The 17271-nt window shown below is 42.3% G+C and overlaps 1 protein-coding gene across 1 annotated transcript in view; it reads left to right on the top strand.

Annotated features, from left to right (window-relative positions):
- Positions 1 to 17271, top strand: part of SI (sucrase-isomaltase) — a 414470-nt gene that overhangs the window by 91279 nt on the left and 305920 nt on the right. The window lies entirely within an intron of this gene.

The raw sequence follows: 17271 nt of genomic DNA, 5'->3' as shown, positions 1-17271 counted from the left end.
TTGCACACAATTAGTAAGTCTGCCTTATAATAGGTTCACATATGAAATTAATACAACTATAGATAAAAGAATAAAATGTTATAATTTGGGGGCATTTGTTGGGTCTGTGTATGTTGTAGACCAGATTTACAGAGACTAGTGGATATTGACAAATGGACTGCTCTGAGATCTAATGAAAAGCCTATTCATATGAGTTAAGGGCTCCCGTGATCATCATGGCCGGCAGCAATCTCACTCAGTTCATGAAATATAAGCCAAGAACTAGCAAATGACATCTCAGAAATAGCTGTGCAAGTGTTGGGTAGAAAAGTTATTCAACTTCGTCATTTTAAAAGGGAGTTTTCTCCTTCTAACATTTGTGTGCTGACCGCCTGCAATTTTGGGCACAACTGGTTGCCAATTTTAACACTAGTAAAGATTTCAACGGGAAATTTAAGTCAATGCTAAAGGACAGGATTTTTTAAAACATAATTTATGATATAAGCATGTAGATAACACAATTTGTTGATATGTTATTATAACTTAAAAAATAACATAAAGAGGGCTGTGAAACTGGCAGTGATCACAATAGTCATCGAATTGCCATAAAAATAATAAACTTCTAAGCAGACATGAAAAATAGGTACAGCAGTGATATGTCCTAAATATTTATGAAAAATTGTCACAGTTTTTCCCATATCATGCCAAAACTTGCTTTTTGCCATTATTTTTCAAAATTAAAGCAGAAATGTTGCTGCTTTGCAATGATTTTGGAAAACTGCTAAAAAATATGGGAACCCAACCTCATGTGATTATGAAAAATGAGTTTAAAGTAAGTTTTGAAGTAGTCAACAGATTAACTTTTATAGTGTTTGAAAATCAGTGTATATTATAATATACTGTACGTAAAGCATATCCACCAAGGAAAACATCTAAAGAGAGAGCAGGGTATATTTTACATCCAGGTTTCTCTATACACCCACAAGCATCAATCAAGGAGAGTGGAGGGTGGAAAAGAGAGCAAGGATCTACCTCATTGAGTAATTATCCTTGTCAACCCATTCCAAGCCACCATTTTCAACTATATTTTTTAGGATAAACATACAAGTTTGGCATGAGTAAACCAGTCTCTGATTCCTGATGCCCATGGTTCTGGTAACATCAATCATGACACAGATTCTGTTTCAGGAGATGTGCACCCACTACCTTCTATTTAGCTTGGACCATTAAATAGGACTTTAAAATATTTTACTTATTTATGTCAGCCCAATATGACTATTTCGGAGAGAAAAAGGACGCCCATCTAATTGGTATGGATGCCTCCAGGCTTTTTTAGTTATATCGTCTGATCCTTTTGTTTCTTCTGGAGAGAAGCCACTGCCACGGATATTTGGCAGTGTTTTTTTCACTCTCCTTATTTTATCACGACCATGCTCCGGTCAACCAATGGAGTCATTAAACGACTGAACAAACCTTTGTTCAATTGCTAATAAAATTGTATTAGCACCTCTTTATCAATTATGTAGCTGGAGATTAGGTAAAACTGTTTCCACACCTATAAGACCTTCATGCCATCTTGGATGTGAATAATTCACAGTTCACTAAAAAGTCAAACACTGGGGTTAATGAGTGACAGGAATAATATCAGCCCTTATTATAACTATTTACTGCTGTAGCAGACAAGCAACTGACTTTAAAGCACATTTATTACATTTATCACTGGACTTATGAATTTAGAGGTTTAGTAATAATGTATGTCACTAACCTAGTAAACTTTAACAATGTATTTAATGCGTAATAGCTGTCACATAAAGAAAGGTCACATTCTTATGAGGACTTAACAGGGAAGAGATACAAAGTGCAATCCTTGCCATGCATAATCTAGTTTAGGACCAGATCTTTCTCACTACATTAGTGAGTAATGCAGTTAAAGTGCATCAAGCATAACAAATAGGGACAAATTAGCTGTAGTATGTGGGGCAGAAGAAATGTTTATTTTCAGCACGAGAAACCTTAAGACCCACTGTCTTTTTGTAAAAGCATAAAATAATGACGTCTGACACAAGCTGACTTACTGTGCTTTTCTTAGTTTCCAATTACACATCTGCATTAGAGTTTTTACAATATGATTTGGTAGGAAAATCCTATTCCCAAGACCAGATCGATGATGGTGGAGACACCTGGGGAAATGTAGTTCTTATACATGCAGTAAGAAGTGGTATATGATATCATATATATACGTACACTGCAATCTTGGTGGCACCCTGTACCAAACAGTGGTGGCATGCAGTCGAGGGCACAAGAACGGAAAGCACTTATGACATTGTTAGCTGTACTTTAAATAAAATAATATATATTTGAACAGTATTAGAATTAGGCCAAGTAGGGATGAGCGAGTAGTGAAATAATCGGACTCGCTATACTCGCAATGAGTAGGTCCCAATACTCGGCTACTCGTTACGAGTAGCGAGTCCAATGTAAGTCAATGGGAAAAGCGAGTAAGCCGAGTAATTGTCTGCTGGAGCCTATAAAGCGGTCTGGGGGCTGACAAAAAGCCTGAAATGGGTGCGGCTGAGGGTTGGTGTTTCTAGCCTGGGAGGGGGCCAATATTCATGGCACCCTTCCCGGGCTATTAATATCAGCCCCCAGCTGTCTGTCTAGCCTTTGCTAGCTATTAAATAGAGGGACTCCACGTAATTTTTTTTGGGGATCCCCCATTTTAATAGCTAGTAAAGGCTAGGTATTGAGCTGGGGGCTGATATTAGTAGCCTGGGAAGCTCCGTGGGTATTTCCCCCTTTACAGGCTTCAAACATCTGCCCCAGCCGTCTGCTTAACCTCCGCTAGAAACTACATCAAGGAGCGGGGAGCGCAGCACCGAACGGGAAAGCTGGCAGTGAAGTCTTTTCACTGCCGGCCTCCCTGCCCGGGTCCTTCGCTCCCCGCTGCCTGGTGCTGCGCTCCCCGCCCGGTCCTAACTTATGATCATGATGGGAGGCGGCGGAAGAGCTGAGGATTGGGATGGGAGGCTACGGGGAAGCGAGTATGGGGCTGATTGATTGTTTAAAAGCCGACGGCTTTTTACCGCCGGCTTTAAAACAATCATGCACCCATTTCAGCCTTTTCCTCAGCCCCCCAGACTGCTTTATAGACTCCCGCAGACACTTACTCGGCTAACTCTCATTTCCCATTGACTTACATTGTACTCGTTACTCATAGCGAGTAATCACAAGGAAACTCGGGGAGTAACGAGTAGCCCGAGTACCGTACTATTTGGCGACGACAGAATAGTAGCGAGAATACTCGCTCATCCCAAAGGCCAAGTTCACATCAGTGTTAAGAATTCCCTTTTTTCTATTACTTGGTGAAAAGCAACTGTTTCCTACAAACATATATATATATATATATATATGTAAATACACATATATATAGAGTAAATATATGTATAGTAAATTGATAATCTATATGTAAATTCAGCCTCTTATTGTTAGTTGACAATCTGCAATCTGTATGTAAGCCTAGTCTTATGTTGTAAGTGTTACATATCACTAATTGGAAGCAGCACAGTGTTTTTAACCCTAATTATTACTTATTTCCTACTCTTGACTTGAATCCTTATTGATGGACCAGATCGGCTCCGAGGAAGGGGTCGCCAGCAGCAACTTCCATCTTCATTTAACAGGCAATAAGAGATGTTGTCTTCTGAACACAATAATTTTCAAAGAAGATCTAATTGAGTTCCCCTCATGTTGTGGACATTTTGGGCAATTAAATTTCTGTCATCCAGCTCTTTTCTTATCTTTGGGACTAAGTGCTTGCATTGTAGTTATGTAGAGACATATTGCAGAAAAAAAAAAGCGGACGTTCCACAGTGCTACTGTGACAAATTACATTGAGTTAGGTAAGTGTTCATTTAAAATGTAATTACCTGTGATGACCCTACTGGAATATATTAATTGTAAGTTCATTGTGGTACTGCAGTCTACAACTTGATGTAGGGTAGATATTAGTAAAGGAGCTTTCTAATTAGAGCCTTTTTATGCTATTCAGATGCACCCTTTAATATTAATGGTGTGGTGATCTTACCAGAATATCTACATTATAATTTAATTGCAGTCTACAACATGTAAGGCAGATATTGGTAAGAGGTTTTCTAACTAGAGGAGACAATTCCAATGTTTAAATTGATATTAATAGTGTGGTGACCATAGCAGAGCAGAGGTCTATCAGCATTGGTTTCAGGAATGATTCGTTCACTTTATTACACCTCAATATTTTCTATAGACATTGACCTGTCAATATGTTTGTGTTTGACTACTCTGTAGGACTGTAATATGAAATAATGTTAGTAATTACATATGAGTTTCAAGGGTTAGATGCTTTACAACATAGTCTTCTTATATGTTGACAGTGTATTAATGTTCCTTTATCTCTTCTGTTTTGATACAACTAAAGCAGATTATTGCTATTAATGCTGACATATTACACAGATACAAGCTATATTCTATAATGATTTACTTAGCGGAGAAATGAAAGTTCTTTAGTACAGTAGCTGAGGTTATGCGTTGTGTATAATAGGGTATTGGCTTCCATGTGCAGTACTCAGCTCTAATCTATGTGATAGAAGCACCATAAGATGTCACCCAGAATTAATATTTATCCATAATATGAATCCATTAAGACTCTATATGCCACCAAAAAGGCCTAAGAATTTGTCATTCACATCAAACTTATGCTTAAGTTAGATTTTGACTGGGTACATAGGCATGTTATGTAGTGGACGAAGGGCATTTTACACCTGTATGCATTACACCACATTGCCGTGGGGCAGGGCGAACAATATGCCTCTGAGATGGGCACGACAGTCCCTGTCCCTGGCTGGAGTGGGGGGAGGGAACACTGAGGAAGGGGAACCCTGTAGTGCAGGAGCAGAGAGGAAGCAGTTCCTGGGTGCATTGAGAAGGGAGTATAAAAGGTGGGCACCATCTTAGTTCAGTGCAGAGAAGTCTGAGCAGAAGTGGCAGGGAGCAGGGGCTCTGCATGAGCTCTGCTCCGGAGGCGGGCCTAGTAACAGAGGCCCAGGCCTGGAAGAGGGAGAAGGAAGGAAGAGGAGCGGAGAAGGCTCCAGGAACGAGGAATGAAGGGATCCCAGGGGTGCGGACGGGCGAGTCGCCACCGCCCGCCCGAATCCACCTGCGTGGAGGGGTCAGGCCAAAGGGGGAGACCGGTCCCCGAAACTAGTGGAGGCAGGAAACGACCCTCAGCTAGAAACCGGAGGCTGTGACATTTTATGTGGCGCAGCCCCTCGCTACACCCGCTAGGAAGGCACCACATAGGGTCAGGGAAACTGGCGCCAAGTTTACCAAGAGGAGGCCCGAGGCAGCCGGACAGAAGGGTTGGTAAGAAAGGCCAGACAAAGGACACACAAAGGGGGTCCTGTGAAGCGCTCCAAAGTTATCTGGGAGTTGTCTGAGCCCCTCACCTGGTGAGCACAGTATGACGTGGGCAGCCGTTACCTGCAGACGTGGTCTGGATAATAAGAACTGTGAGTAAAGGCCCTGGACTGCATCACTGACTCCGTGTCGTTACTGCTGCTGCCCTGCACCATCACCCCCATCCTCCGCATACACTGCCCTGAGGCTATACTCCTCCCGTGGGGAGTTATGCTACGCTCTGCTGCACCCACAACACCAGCCTCAGCAGTCTGCCCTGCAGCGGCGGTTCACTCTGACCGCAATCCACGGGTGGCGTAGTCGGACATTTAAACATCAAAACCACATAAATAGTTCCGCCACTGGTTTGACCACCCTGAGCTACGGAACCGGGTCGCCGCCACGAAGACTACAACCACCAGCATCCACCAAAAAGGGTTCGGCTCCGGGTGTCTCAAGGCCCAGGGGGTGCATCAGAACATTTTCATCACCTTTCACAATCACCAATGGGACAAGGCAGGGATGTCCTCTGTCCCCTCTCTTATACATCCTAGTGATGGAGCACGTGCTCTCATCAATTCGCCATAACCCCAGTATTAGGTGGATTGAGGTGGGAGGCACGGAGTACAAGTGCTCTCTATTTGCTGATGATGTCCTAGTATATATCACTCAATCACATATATAAATCCATGCTGTTATGGCTGAAATAGATCACTTTGTTACATGGTCAAATTTTAAAATCAATGCAGCGAAGTCTGAGGCCCTCGATGTCTCCCTCCTCAAATCCATATAGGATTCCATCCAGTCCAACTTTCCCTTTGCCTGGCCCTCACAGGGTATCAAATACTTAGGAATTCCTATTCATAGAGACCTCTCCCATCTATGTTATCTTAATTTTGGGCCCTTTATTGAACAACTCCATACAGACCACGGTTGGCAAGTTAGAACTGTAAGATTCACTACGTGAACCACTGGTGTTTTGTGGAAAAGCACATGTACACTGTGTTCCAAATTATTATGCAAAAAGTGTTTAGGAGTGATAAGGGAAGAATTTGTTTGTTTGTCAGTTAAACTCATTGATGGTGATGTGTGTCAGGGCTCTTTATATCACTGTAAGCAATTGCAGACACCTGTGCTAATTAGTTTGGCAGATGTGTCCAATGAAAGGCAAGACTACTTAAGAAGGCTGTCTCACATTATTAAGCAGCCTACATTTTCTGCCAAAATGGGAAAGAAAAAGGATGTGTCGGCTGCTGAGAAGCAACAAATTGTGGAGTGTTTAGGTCAAGGCATGACTACAATCAACATTGTGCGTTGATCAGGATGAAGTGTCTTGGCAATCAACAAGTATGTAGCTGATTCACAGTACACACGTGTGCGTGCTGATAAGGGCAAATTGAGGACTCTTTCCTACAGGCAATTACGTCAGGTTAAAAGAGCAGCGGCAAAAAAGCCTTGTCATAGCAGCAGACAAGTTTTTGAAGCTGCTGGTGCCTCCAACGTCCCCCGAACAACAAGATGCAGGGTCCTTCAGAGGTTTGCAGCTGTGCATATGCCATCCTGTCGACCTCCTACATCCACTTCACACAAGCAGAAACGGCTCCAGTGGGCCAAACATTACATGAAGACTGATTTCAAAACTGTTTTGTTCACGGATGAGTGCCGTGCAGCGCTCGATGGTCCAGATGGATGGAGTGGAGGATGGCTGGTTGATGGACACCCCACGCAAACACGGCTACAGCGCCAACAAGGAGGAGGTGGAGTAATGTTTTGGGCTGGAATCATGGGGAGAGAGATTGTCGGCCCCTTTAGGATCCCTGAATGCGCTAAAGATGAACTCCATAATGTATGCAGATTTTCTCAAACAACACTTCCTGCCATGGTTCAAGAAGAAGAACCGTGTATTTCACAGCAAGATCATTTTTTTGCATGATAATGCACCATCTCATGCTGCACATAAAACATCTGCATCTCTGGCTGATATGGGCATAAAAGGGGACAAACTTATGGTGTGACCCCCATGCTCCCCTGACCTCTACCCCATTCAGAACCTCTGGAGCATCATCAAAAGGAGTGTCTTTGATGGCGGGAGGCAGTTCACATCTAAGCAACAGCTCTGGGAGGGTATTCTGTCCTCATGCAAAACAATTGAAGCAGAAACCATCCAAAACCTGACAAATTCAATGGACGAGAGAGTTCAGAAGCTCCTTTCGAACAAGGGGTCCCATGTGAAAATGTACCATCACCTAGAATAAAGTTTTGAGTTGAAAACTGTTTGATTTCAGTTTCTAATAACCTGCTAATGCTTATAATTTCAAAAATGACCATTTTTTTGGTCTTTATTAAAATGAAAAGGTTGATCGAAAAGTTTGGGGGATCTAAGAGTGTGGCAACCCAGTAGTTATGATTACTTCGAATTTTGACAATATGAGGGTCATGTTGCAGGTAGTGCAGCAAGAAGGCACTTATGTGTATTGCGCATCTCGGAGTCCCAAAATTATTTTCCGGGCTAGATGCAGCTAAAAATTATTATTAATTTTAAATCTGGTGGAGCTTAGTATAGATGGCCTAATAGGATCAGTGCTGCACACTGCTACAAAGCCCAAATTATTTTCCAGTCAAGATACAGATAAACATGATTAGTAATTTTAAATCTGGTGGAGCTTATTATAGATGGCCTAATAGAATCAGTGCTGCACACTGCTACAAAGCCCAAATTATTTTCCAGCCAAGATACAGATAAACATGATTAGTAATTTGAAAGCTTAAAACGGTTGGTAGGGTGATTTTAACCAATCATCAAGCTTTTACTCTCCCCAGGATGACACAGGGGTAGAAAAGTCGTTTCGGATCCATGATTTGTTCATCTTTATGAACGTGAGTCTGTCTACATTATCAGTGGAGAGCCGCGTGCACTTATCTGTCAGCACACCACCAGCAGCGCTGAACACACGTTCAGACAGAACGCTGGCTGCGGGGCATGACAAGATCTCCAAGGCGTAAGTGGCTAGCTCCGGCCATTTATCCAGATTGGAAGCCCAAAAAGAGCAAGGGTCCAGTGACACAGTCATGGCTTCAATGTTTACTTGGAGATACTCCTGTACCATCGTCTCTAGGCGTTGACTATGTGTCAGACTTCTTGTCTCCTGTGGCCTTGCAAAGGATGGGCTAAAACAGTGGTTAAATGATTCCGCAAAATTGATGTTACCAGCAGATACTGTGGTTCTGTTACGGTTTGAGTGCTGAACACTTGACGGTCCCACGGTTGGCAAGTTGGAACTGTAAGATTCACTACGTGCACCACTAGTGTTTTGTGGAAAAGCACATGTAAGATTCTGCAACAGTCTCTGCTGATACTCCTGCATGCGTGCATCCCTTTCTATGGCAGGAATAATTTCTGCAAATTTACTTTTGTACCGGGGATCTAACAGTGTGGCAACCCAGTAGTCAGGATTATTTCTAATTCTCACAATTCGAGGGTCATGTTGCAGGTAGTGCAGCAAGAAGGCACTCATGTGTGTTGCGTATCCAGGAGCACCAAGACCCTGTTGTGTTGGTGGCGAGGTAACAATCATGCTTCCTTCCTCTGTCCTCTCCCCCCAACCTCGCACAATAGAAATGTGATCAAGGTCTCCCTCATCTGATGAGTCTTCCATCAGCTCGTCCTCCACTTCTTCCTGGGCTCCTGCACCTTCCTCACTAGTTTGGCTGCTACCATGCGCCCTGGTAAAACCATCTCCCCCACCCTCACATGCCTGCCGCCTTGGTGCTGCCGACCGTCTGGACCTTGCAGATGTTAGCCCTTCTGCATACAACTCCTCCTCCTCTACTTCCTCCACCTCCTCTTGTGCCACCACCTGACTCCGAATTCTGTTTAACATGTGCTCCAGCATGTAAATCACCGGAATATTCATGCTGATAATGGCATCGTCAGCACTAAACATCTTCGTCGCCATTTCAAAACTGTGCAGAAGTGTGCATAGGTCCCTGATCTGAGACCACTCCTCCAGCGTGATTTGCCCCACCTCTGGATCTCGTTGGCCCAGGCTATACGTCAGAACGTATTGCACCAGGGCTTGTCGGTGCTGCCACAGTCGCTGCAATATGTGCAGAGTTGAATTCCACCGGGTAGGCACATCGCATTTTAGCCGGTGAAGTGGCAGGCCCAACGACTTCTGTAGAGATGTAAGTCGCTGAGCTGCGGGATGCGAACGGCGGAAGTGAGCACACAGCGACCGTGCCCTCTGCAGAAGGCCATCTAGTCTGGGATAGTGGGCTAAAAAATGCTGGACAACCAGGTTCAACACGTGAGCCATACAAGGCACGTGTGTGACATTGCCCCGGAGAAGGGACGCACCCAGGTTTGCAGCATTGTCGCACACGGCCTTCCCTGGTTTCAGGTCCAGTGGAGACAACCATTCATGAAATTGGTTCTCCAGAGCTGACCACAACTCCTCAGCTGTGTGACTCACATTTCCCAGACATTTCAAAGTAAAAACCGCCTGATGACGTTGAGCCCTACTGCCAGCATAGTAAGGAGGTGTGCAGGATCCCTTCTGCGCAGTTAGAAAGCTTGTGGCATGACCAGACAGGCTTTGGGTGCAGGTGGAAGACCGAGAGGAGGTTGAGGAGGCAGAAGCAGTGGAGGAACTTTGACATAAAGAGGATTGACGCACAACTCGTGGGGACGGCAAGACTTGGACAGCAGCCCCTTGTCCTGCTGTCACCATAGTTACCCAGTGCCCAGTCAGCGACATGTAACGCCCCTGTCCATGCCTACTCGTCCAAGTGTCTGTGGTGAAATGCACCCTGTCCCACACAGAGTTTCTCAAAGAAGCGGTGATGTTGTGTGCGACATGCTGGTGGAGCGCAGGCACACCTTTCTTTGAGAAGTAGTGCCGACTGGGCATCTGGTACTGGGGCACTGCGACGGACATAAGATCTCGAAAATCCTCTGTGTCCACCAGGCGGAAAGGCAGCATTTTTGTAGCCAAGAGCTTGCAGATGGTGAAATTCAACCTCTTAGCTTTCTCACGGCTAGGAGGAAATCGTCTTTTACTTGTCCACATCTGAGGGACCGAGGGCTGGCTATTGTGCTTAGACGGGGTTGATAAGGGTGTCCCCGGCAAACTGCCGGTCTGTGAGGAAGATGCAGGCGGACATGTTAGGTTGCCTTGATCCAAAGGTGTTGCTATCGATGTCGGACAGCGCTCAACACCAGCTGGTGTTACCACCTCCAAAGAAAATGTTGACCTGCCAATCACGCTGGCTGTTGCGGGTAAAGAGGTGGCAGGTCTGCGCCCCAAAACATGTGTGACTGCTGTCCCCCCAGTCACAGAGGATGAAGAGTCCGCGGATGCACAAGATATGGCAGACGGTGGTTGGCCCGGCCGGCTAGGCCGCATTGTAGCACACTGAGCTTCCCACTGCAACTTATGCTTCATGTCCATGTGCCGGTTCATGCATGAAGTACTCAAACTATGTATTTTTTGGCCTCTACTTAGCTTTTGCTGACAAATGTTACAGATAACACGAGTTGGGTCATCTTTATCGATCTGAAAAAATGCCCAGGCTATGCAAGGCTTAGCACCCATACGACCTGAAGAGCCACCACGACTTGTGGTGAGAGGCAGAGTTGTGTTTGAGGATGCAGTTGTTGACGTGATTCCAGTACTACGTCTCTGTCCAGGAAGGCGCAACCTGACCTCGTCATCACTAGCATCTTCCTCCACCTCCTCTGCTGACCTCATCTCTTGGCTGACTGTGGGTTGACAGTAAGTGGGATCTCCAACCTCATCATCATCACCCTGTGCGTTATCACACCCGTCGTCCTCAGAGCCAACCTGTTCCTGCCCTGACAAAAAACTAAAGTTGTCGCTCCAATCAGGTATTTGAGTCTCATCATCGTCTTACTCATTGTCTCCACCAACAGGAGTTACAGTTTGGGAATGAGGGTCTACATTATGGTCAGAACCTTCTGCGTCTGGTCCTGGATCCGACTCATAAAGATTCTGGGCATCAGTGCAGATCATTTCCTCGTCTGGATTCACAGAAGCGCTGGAGTCTACCTCTGATTCCCAGGCTATAGTATGAGTAAACAGCTCTGCAGACTCAACCATCTGTTCTACCTCATACTCAGACGGGCAGCTGGAGATTTGGGAGCTGTGAGGAAGCAAGTGCGATTGGGGTGACACCTTTGAGGACTGGAGTATTTGTGATGTTGAAGTTGATGTGGAGGAGAGCCCACTTAAAGGAGCACTTGATATCCGTTGAAGCACCTGCTGTTTTTGTGCCTCATCTGGAGTTTGTACCGATTGGCGTGGCCGTAAGAAAGGGATCTTATCACATTGTCCGCTAAAAGAAGTAGACATTTTAGTTTGGCTGGAAGATGGTCTTTCTTCTGCAGATGTTACTGTTGCTTTAACACCTACCCCACGGACACAACCTTTTTTCCCCTTCCCAACACGCCTATTCCCCTTTCCACCAGCAGCAGGCCTTTTTCCACTAATTTTGGTGGTTAACTAATTCACAACTCTGGAGTTGTTTGCAAAAAAAAACAATGGATGGGAACCGAGCAGAGCTGAGTGGCCAAACTGTGGTATTAGGCCAAAACTATTGGCTGGGTTAGATGCAGAAAAAAATTATATTCAATTTGCAACCTGATGGAGGTCAGTATAGATGGACTAATAGAACAAGTCCCACACACAGCTAGAAACCCAAATATTTTTTCAGAGGTAGATGCCGAAAAAAATTATATTCAGTTTGCAACCTGATGGAGGTCAGTATAGATGGACTAATATAACAAGTCCTACACACAGCTAGAAGGCCAAATATTTTTTCAGAGCTAGATGCAGATAAAAATTATTTTTAATTTGCAACCTGATGGAGGTCAGTATAGATGGACTAATAGAGAAAGTCCCACACACTGCTAGAAGGCCAAATATTTTTTCAGAGCTAGATGCAGAAAAAAATTATATTCAGTTTGCAACCTGATGGAGGTCAGTATAGATGGACTAATAGAACAAGTCCCACACACAGCTAGAAGGCCAAATATTTTTTCAGAGGTAGATGCAGATAAAAATTATTTTTAATTTGCAGCCTGATGGAGGTCAGTATAGATGGACTAATAGAGAAAGTCCCACACACTGCTAGAAGGCCAAATATTTTTTCAGAGCTAGATGCAGACAAAAAATTATTTTGAATTTGCAACCTGATGGAGGTCAGTATAGATGGACTAATAGAGAAAGTCCCACACACTGCTAGAAGGCCAAATATTTTTTCAGAGCTAGATGCAGACAAAAAATTATTTTTAATTTGCAACCTGATGGAGGTCAGTATAGGTGGACTAATAGAGAAAGTCCCACACACTGCTAGAAGGCCAAATATTTTTCAGAGCTAGATGCAGATAAAAATTATTTTTAATTTGCAACCTGATGGAGGTCAGTATAGATGGACTAATAGAGAAAGTCCCACACACTGCTAGAAGGCCAAATATTTTTTCAGAGGTAGATGCAGAAAAAAATTATATTCAGTTTGCAACCTGATGGAGGTCTGTATAGATGGATTAATAGAACAAGTCCCACACACAGCTAGAAGCCCAAATATTTTTTCACAGGTAGATGCAGAAAAAAATTATATTCAGTTTGCAACCTGATGGAGGTCAGTATAGATGGACTAATAGAGAAAGTCCCACACACTGCTAGAAGGCCAAATATTTTTTCAGAGCTAGATGCAGACAAAAAATTATTTTTAATTTGCAACCTGATGGAGGTCAGTATAGATGGACTAATAGAGAAAGTCCCACACACTGCTAGAAGGCCAAATATTTTTTCAGAGCTAGATGCAGATAAAAATTATTTTTAATTTGCAACCTGATGGAGGTCAGTATAGATGGACTAATAGAGAAAGTCCCACACACTGCTAGAAGGCCAAATATTTTTTCAGAGCTAGATGCAGAAAAAAATTATATTCAGTTTGCAACCTGATGGAGGTCAGTATAGATGGACTAATAGAGAAAGTCCCACACACTGCTAGAAGGCCAAATATTTTTTCAGAGCTAGATGCAGACAAAAAATTATTTTGAATTTGCAACCTGATGGAGGTCAGTATAGATGGACTAATAGAGAAAGTCCCACACACTGCAAGAAGGCCAAATATTTTTTCAGAGCTAGATGCAGACAAAAAATTATTTTTAATTTGCAACCTGATGGAGGTCAGTATAGATGGACTAATAGAGAAAGTCCCACACACTGCTAGAAGGCCAAATATTTTTTCAGAGCTAGATGCATAAAAGAAATATTTTTAATTTGCAACCTGATTGAGGTCAGTATAGATGGACTAATAGAGAAAGTCTCACACACTGCTAGAAGGCCAAATATTTTTTCAGTGCTAGATGCAGAAAAAAATTATATTCAGTTTGCAACCTGATGGAGGTCAGTATAGATGGACTAATAGAACAAGTCCCACACACAGCTAGAAGGCCAAATATTTTTTCAGAGGTAGATGCAGATAAAAATTATTTTTAATTTGCAGCCTGATGGAGGTCAGTATAGATGGACTAATAAAGTCCCACACACTGCTTGAAGGCCAAATATATTTTCAGAGCTAGATGCAGACAAAAAATTATATTCAGTTTGCAACCTGATGGAGGTCAGTATAGATGGACTAATAGAACAAGTCCCACACACAGCTAGAAGGCCAAATATTTTTTCAGAGGTAGATGCAGATAAAAATTATTTTTAATTTGCAGCCTGATGGAGGTCAGTATAGATGGACTAATAGAGAAAGTCCCACACACTGCTAGAAGGCCAAATATTTTTTCAGAGCTAGATGCAGACAAAAAATTATTTTGAATTTGCAACCTGATGGAGGTCAGTATAGATGGACTAATAGAGAAAGTCCCACACACTGCTAGAAGGCCAAATATTTTTTCAGAGCTAGATGCATAAAAGAAATATTTTTAATTTGCAACCTGATTGAGGTCAGTATAGATGGACTAATAGAGAAAGTCTCACACACTGCTAGAAGGCCAAATATTTTTTCAGTGCTAGATGCAGAAAAAAATTATATTCAGTTTGCAACCTGATGGAGGTCAGTATAGATGGACTAATAGAACAAGTCCCACACACAGCTAGAAGGCCAAATATTTTTTCAGAGGTAGATGCAGATAAAAATTATTTTTAATTTGCAGCCTGATGGAGGTCAGTATAGATGGACTAATAAAGTCCCACACACTGCTTGAAGGCCAAATATATTTTCAGAGCTAGATGCAGACAAAAAATTATATTCAGTTTGCAACCTGATGGAGGTCAGTATAGATGGACTAATAGAACAAGTCCCACACACAGCTAGAAGGCCAAATATTTTTTCAGAGGTAGATGCAGATAAAAATTATTTTTAATTTGCAGCCTGATGGAGGTCAGTATAGATGGACTAATAGAGAAAGTCCCACACACTGCTAGAAGGCCAAATATTTTTTCAGAGCTAGATGCAGACAAAAAATTATTTTGAATTTGCAACCTGATGGAGGTCAGTATAGATGGACTAATAGAGAAAGTCCCACACGCTGCTAGAAGGCCAAATATTTTTTCAGAGCTAGATGCAGATAAAAATTATTTTTAATTTGCAACCTGAAGGAGGTCAGTATAGATGGACTAATAGAGAAAGTCCCACACACTGCTAGAAGGCCAAATATTTTTTCAGAGCTAGATGCAGAAAAAAATTATATTCAGTTTGCAAACTGATGGAGGTCAGTATAGATGGACTAATAGAGATAGTCCCACACACTGCTAGAAGGTCAAATATTTTTTCAGAGCTAGATGCAGACAAAAAATTATTTTGAATTTGCAACCTGATGGAGGTCAGTATAGATGGACTAATAGAGAAAGTCCCACACACTGCAAGAAGGCCAAATATTTTTTCAGTGCTAGATGCAGACAAAAAATTATTTTTAATTTGCAACCTGATGGAGGTCAGTATAGATGGAATAATAGAGAAAGTCCCACACACTGCTAGAAGGCCAAATATTTTTTCAGAGCTAGATGCAGACAAAAAATTATTTTGAATTTGCAACCTGATGGAGGTCAGTATAGATGGACTAATAGAGAAAGTCCCACACACTGCTAGAAGGCCAAATATTTTTTCAGAGCTAGATGCAGACAAAAAATTATTTTTAATTTGCAACCTGATGGAGGTCAGTATAGGTGGACTAATAGAGAAAGTCCCACACACTGCTAGAAGGCCAAATATTTTTCAGAGCTAGATGCAGATAAAAATTATTTTTAATTTGCAACCTGATGGAGGTCAGTATAGATGGACTAATAGAGAAAGTCCCACACACTGCTAGAAGGCCAAATATTTTTTCAGAGGTAGATGCAGAAAAAAATTATATTCAGTTTGCAACCTGATGGAGGTCTGTATAGATGGATTAATAGAACCAGTCCCACACACAGCTAGAAGCCCAAATATTTTTTCACAGGTAGATGCAGAAAAAAATTATATTCAGTTTGCAACCTGATGGAGGTCAGTATAGATGGACTAATAGAGAAAGTCCCACACACTGCTAGAAGGCCAAATATTTTTTCAGAGCTAGATGCAGACAAAAAATTATTTTTAATTTGCAACCTGATGGAGGTCAGTATAGATGGACTAATAGAGAAAGTCCCACACACTGCTAGAAGGCCAAATATTTTTTCAGAGCTAGATGCAGATAAAAATTATTTTTAATTTGCAACCTGATGGAGGTCAGTATAGATGGACTAATAGAGAAAGTCCCACACACTGCTAGAAGGCCAAATATTTTTTCAGAGCTAGATGCAGAAAAAAATTATATTCAGTTTGCAACCTGATGGAGGTCAGTATAGATGGACTAATAGAGAAAGTCCCACACACTGCTAGAAGGCCAAATATTTTTTCAGAGCTAGATGCAGACAAAAAATTATTTTGAATTTGCAACCTGATGGAGGTCAGTATAGATGGACTAATAGAGAAAGTCCCACACACTGCTAGAAGGCCAAATATTTTTTCAGAGCTAGATGCATAAAATAAATATTTTTAATTTGCAACCTGATTGAGGTCAGTATAGATGGACTAATAGAGAAAGTCTCACACACTGCTAGAAGGCCAAATATTTTTTCAGTGCTAGATGCAGAAAAAAATTATATTCAGTTTGCAACCTGATGGAGGTCAGTATGGATGGACTAATAGAACAAGTCCCACACACAGCTAGAAGGCCAAATATTTTTTCAGAGGTAGATGCAGATAAAAATTATTTTTAATTTGCAGCCTGATGGAGGTCAGTATAGATGGACTAATAGAGAAAGTCCCACACACTGCTAGAAGGCCAAATATTTTTTCAGAGCTAGATGCAGACAAAAAATGATTTTGAATTTGCAACCTGATGGAGGTCAGTATAGATGGACTAATAGAGAAAGTCCCACACACTGCTAGAAGGCCAAATATTTTTTCAGAGCTAGATGCAGATAAAAATTATTTTTAATTTGCAACCTGAAGGAGGTCAGTATAGATGGACTAATAGAGAAAGTCCCACACACTGCTAGAAGGCCAAATATTTTTTCAGAGCTAGATGCAGAAAAAAATTATATTCAGTTTGCAACCTGATGGAGGTCAGTATAGATGGACTAATAGAGATAGTCCCACACACTGCTAGAAGGCCAAATATTTTTTCAGAGCTAGATGCAGACAAAAAATTATTTTGAATTTGCAACCTGATGGAGGTCAGTATAGATGGACTAATAGAGAAAGTCCCACACACTGCAAGAAGGCCAAATATTTTTTCAGTGCTAGATGCAGACAAAAAATTATTTTTAATTTGCAACCTGATGGAGGTCAGTATAGATGGAA

The sequence above is a fragment of the Phyllobates terribilis genome, unplaced genomic scaffold (genome assembly GCF_046119375.1).
Source record: "Phyllobates terribilis strain yellow unplaced genomic scaffold, ASM4611937v1 Scaffold_3__8_contigs__length_932513732, whole genome shotgun sequence".
Classification (NCBI taxonomy): Eukaryota; Metazoa; Chordata; class Amphibia; order Anura; family Dendrobatidae; genus Phyllobates; species Phyllobates terribilis.
This window is presented reverse-complemented; position numbering and strand designations above follow the sequence as displayed.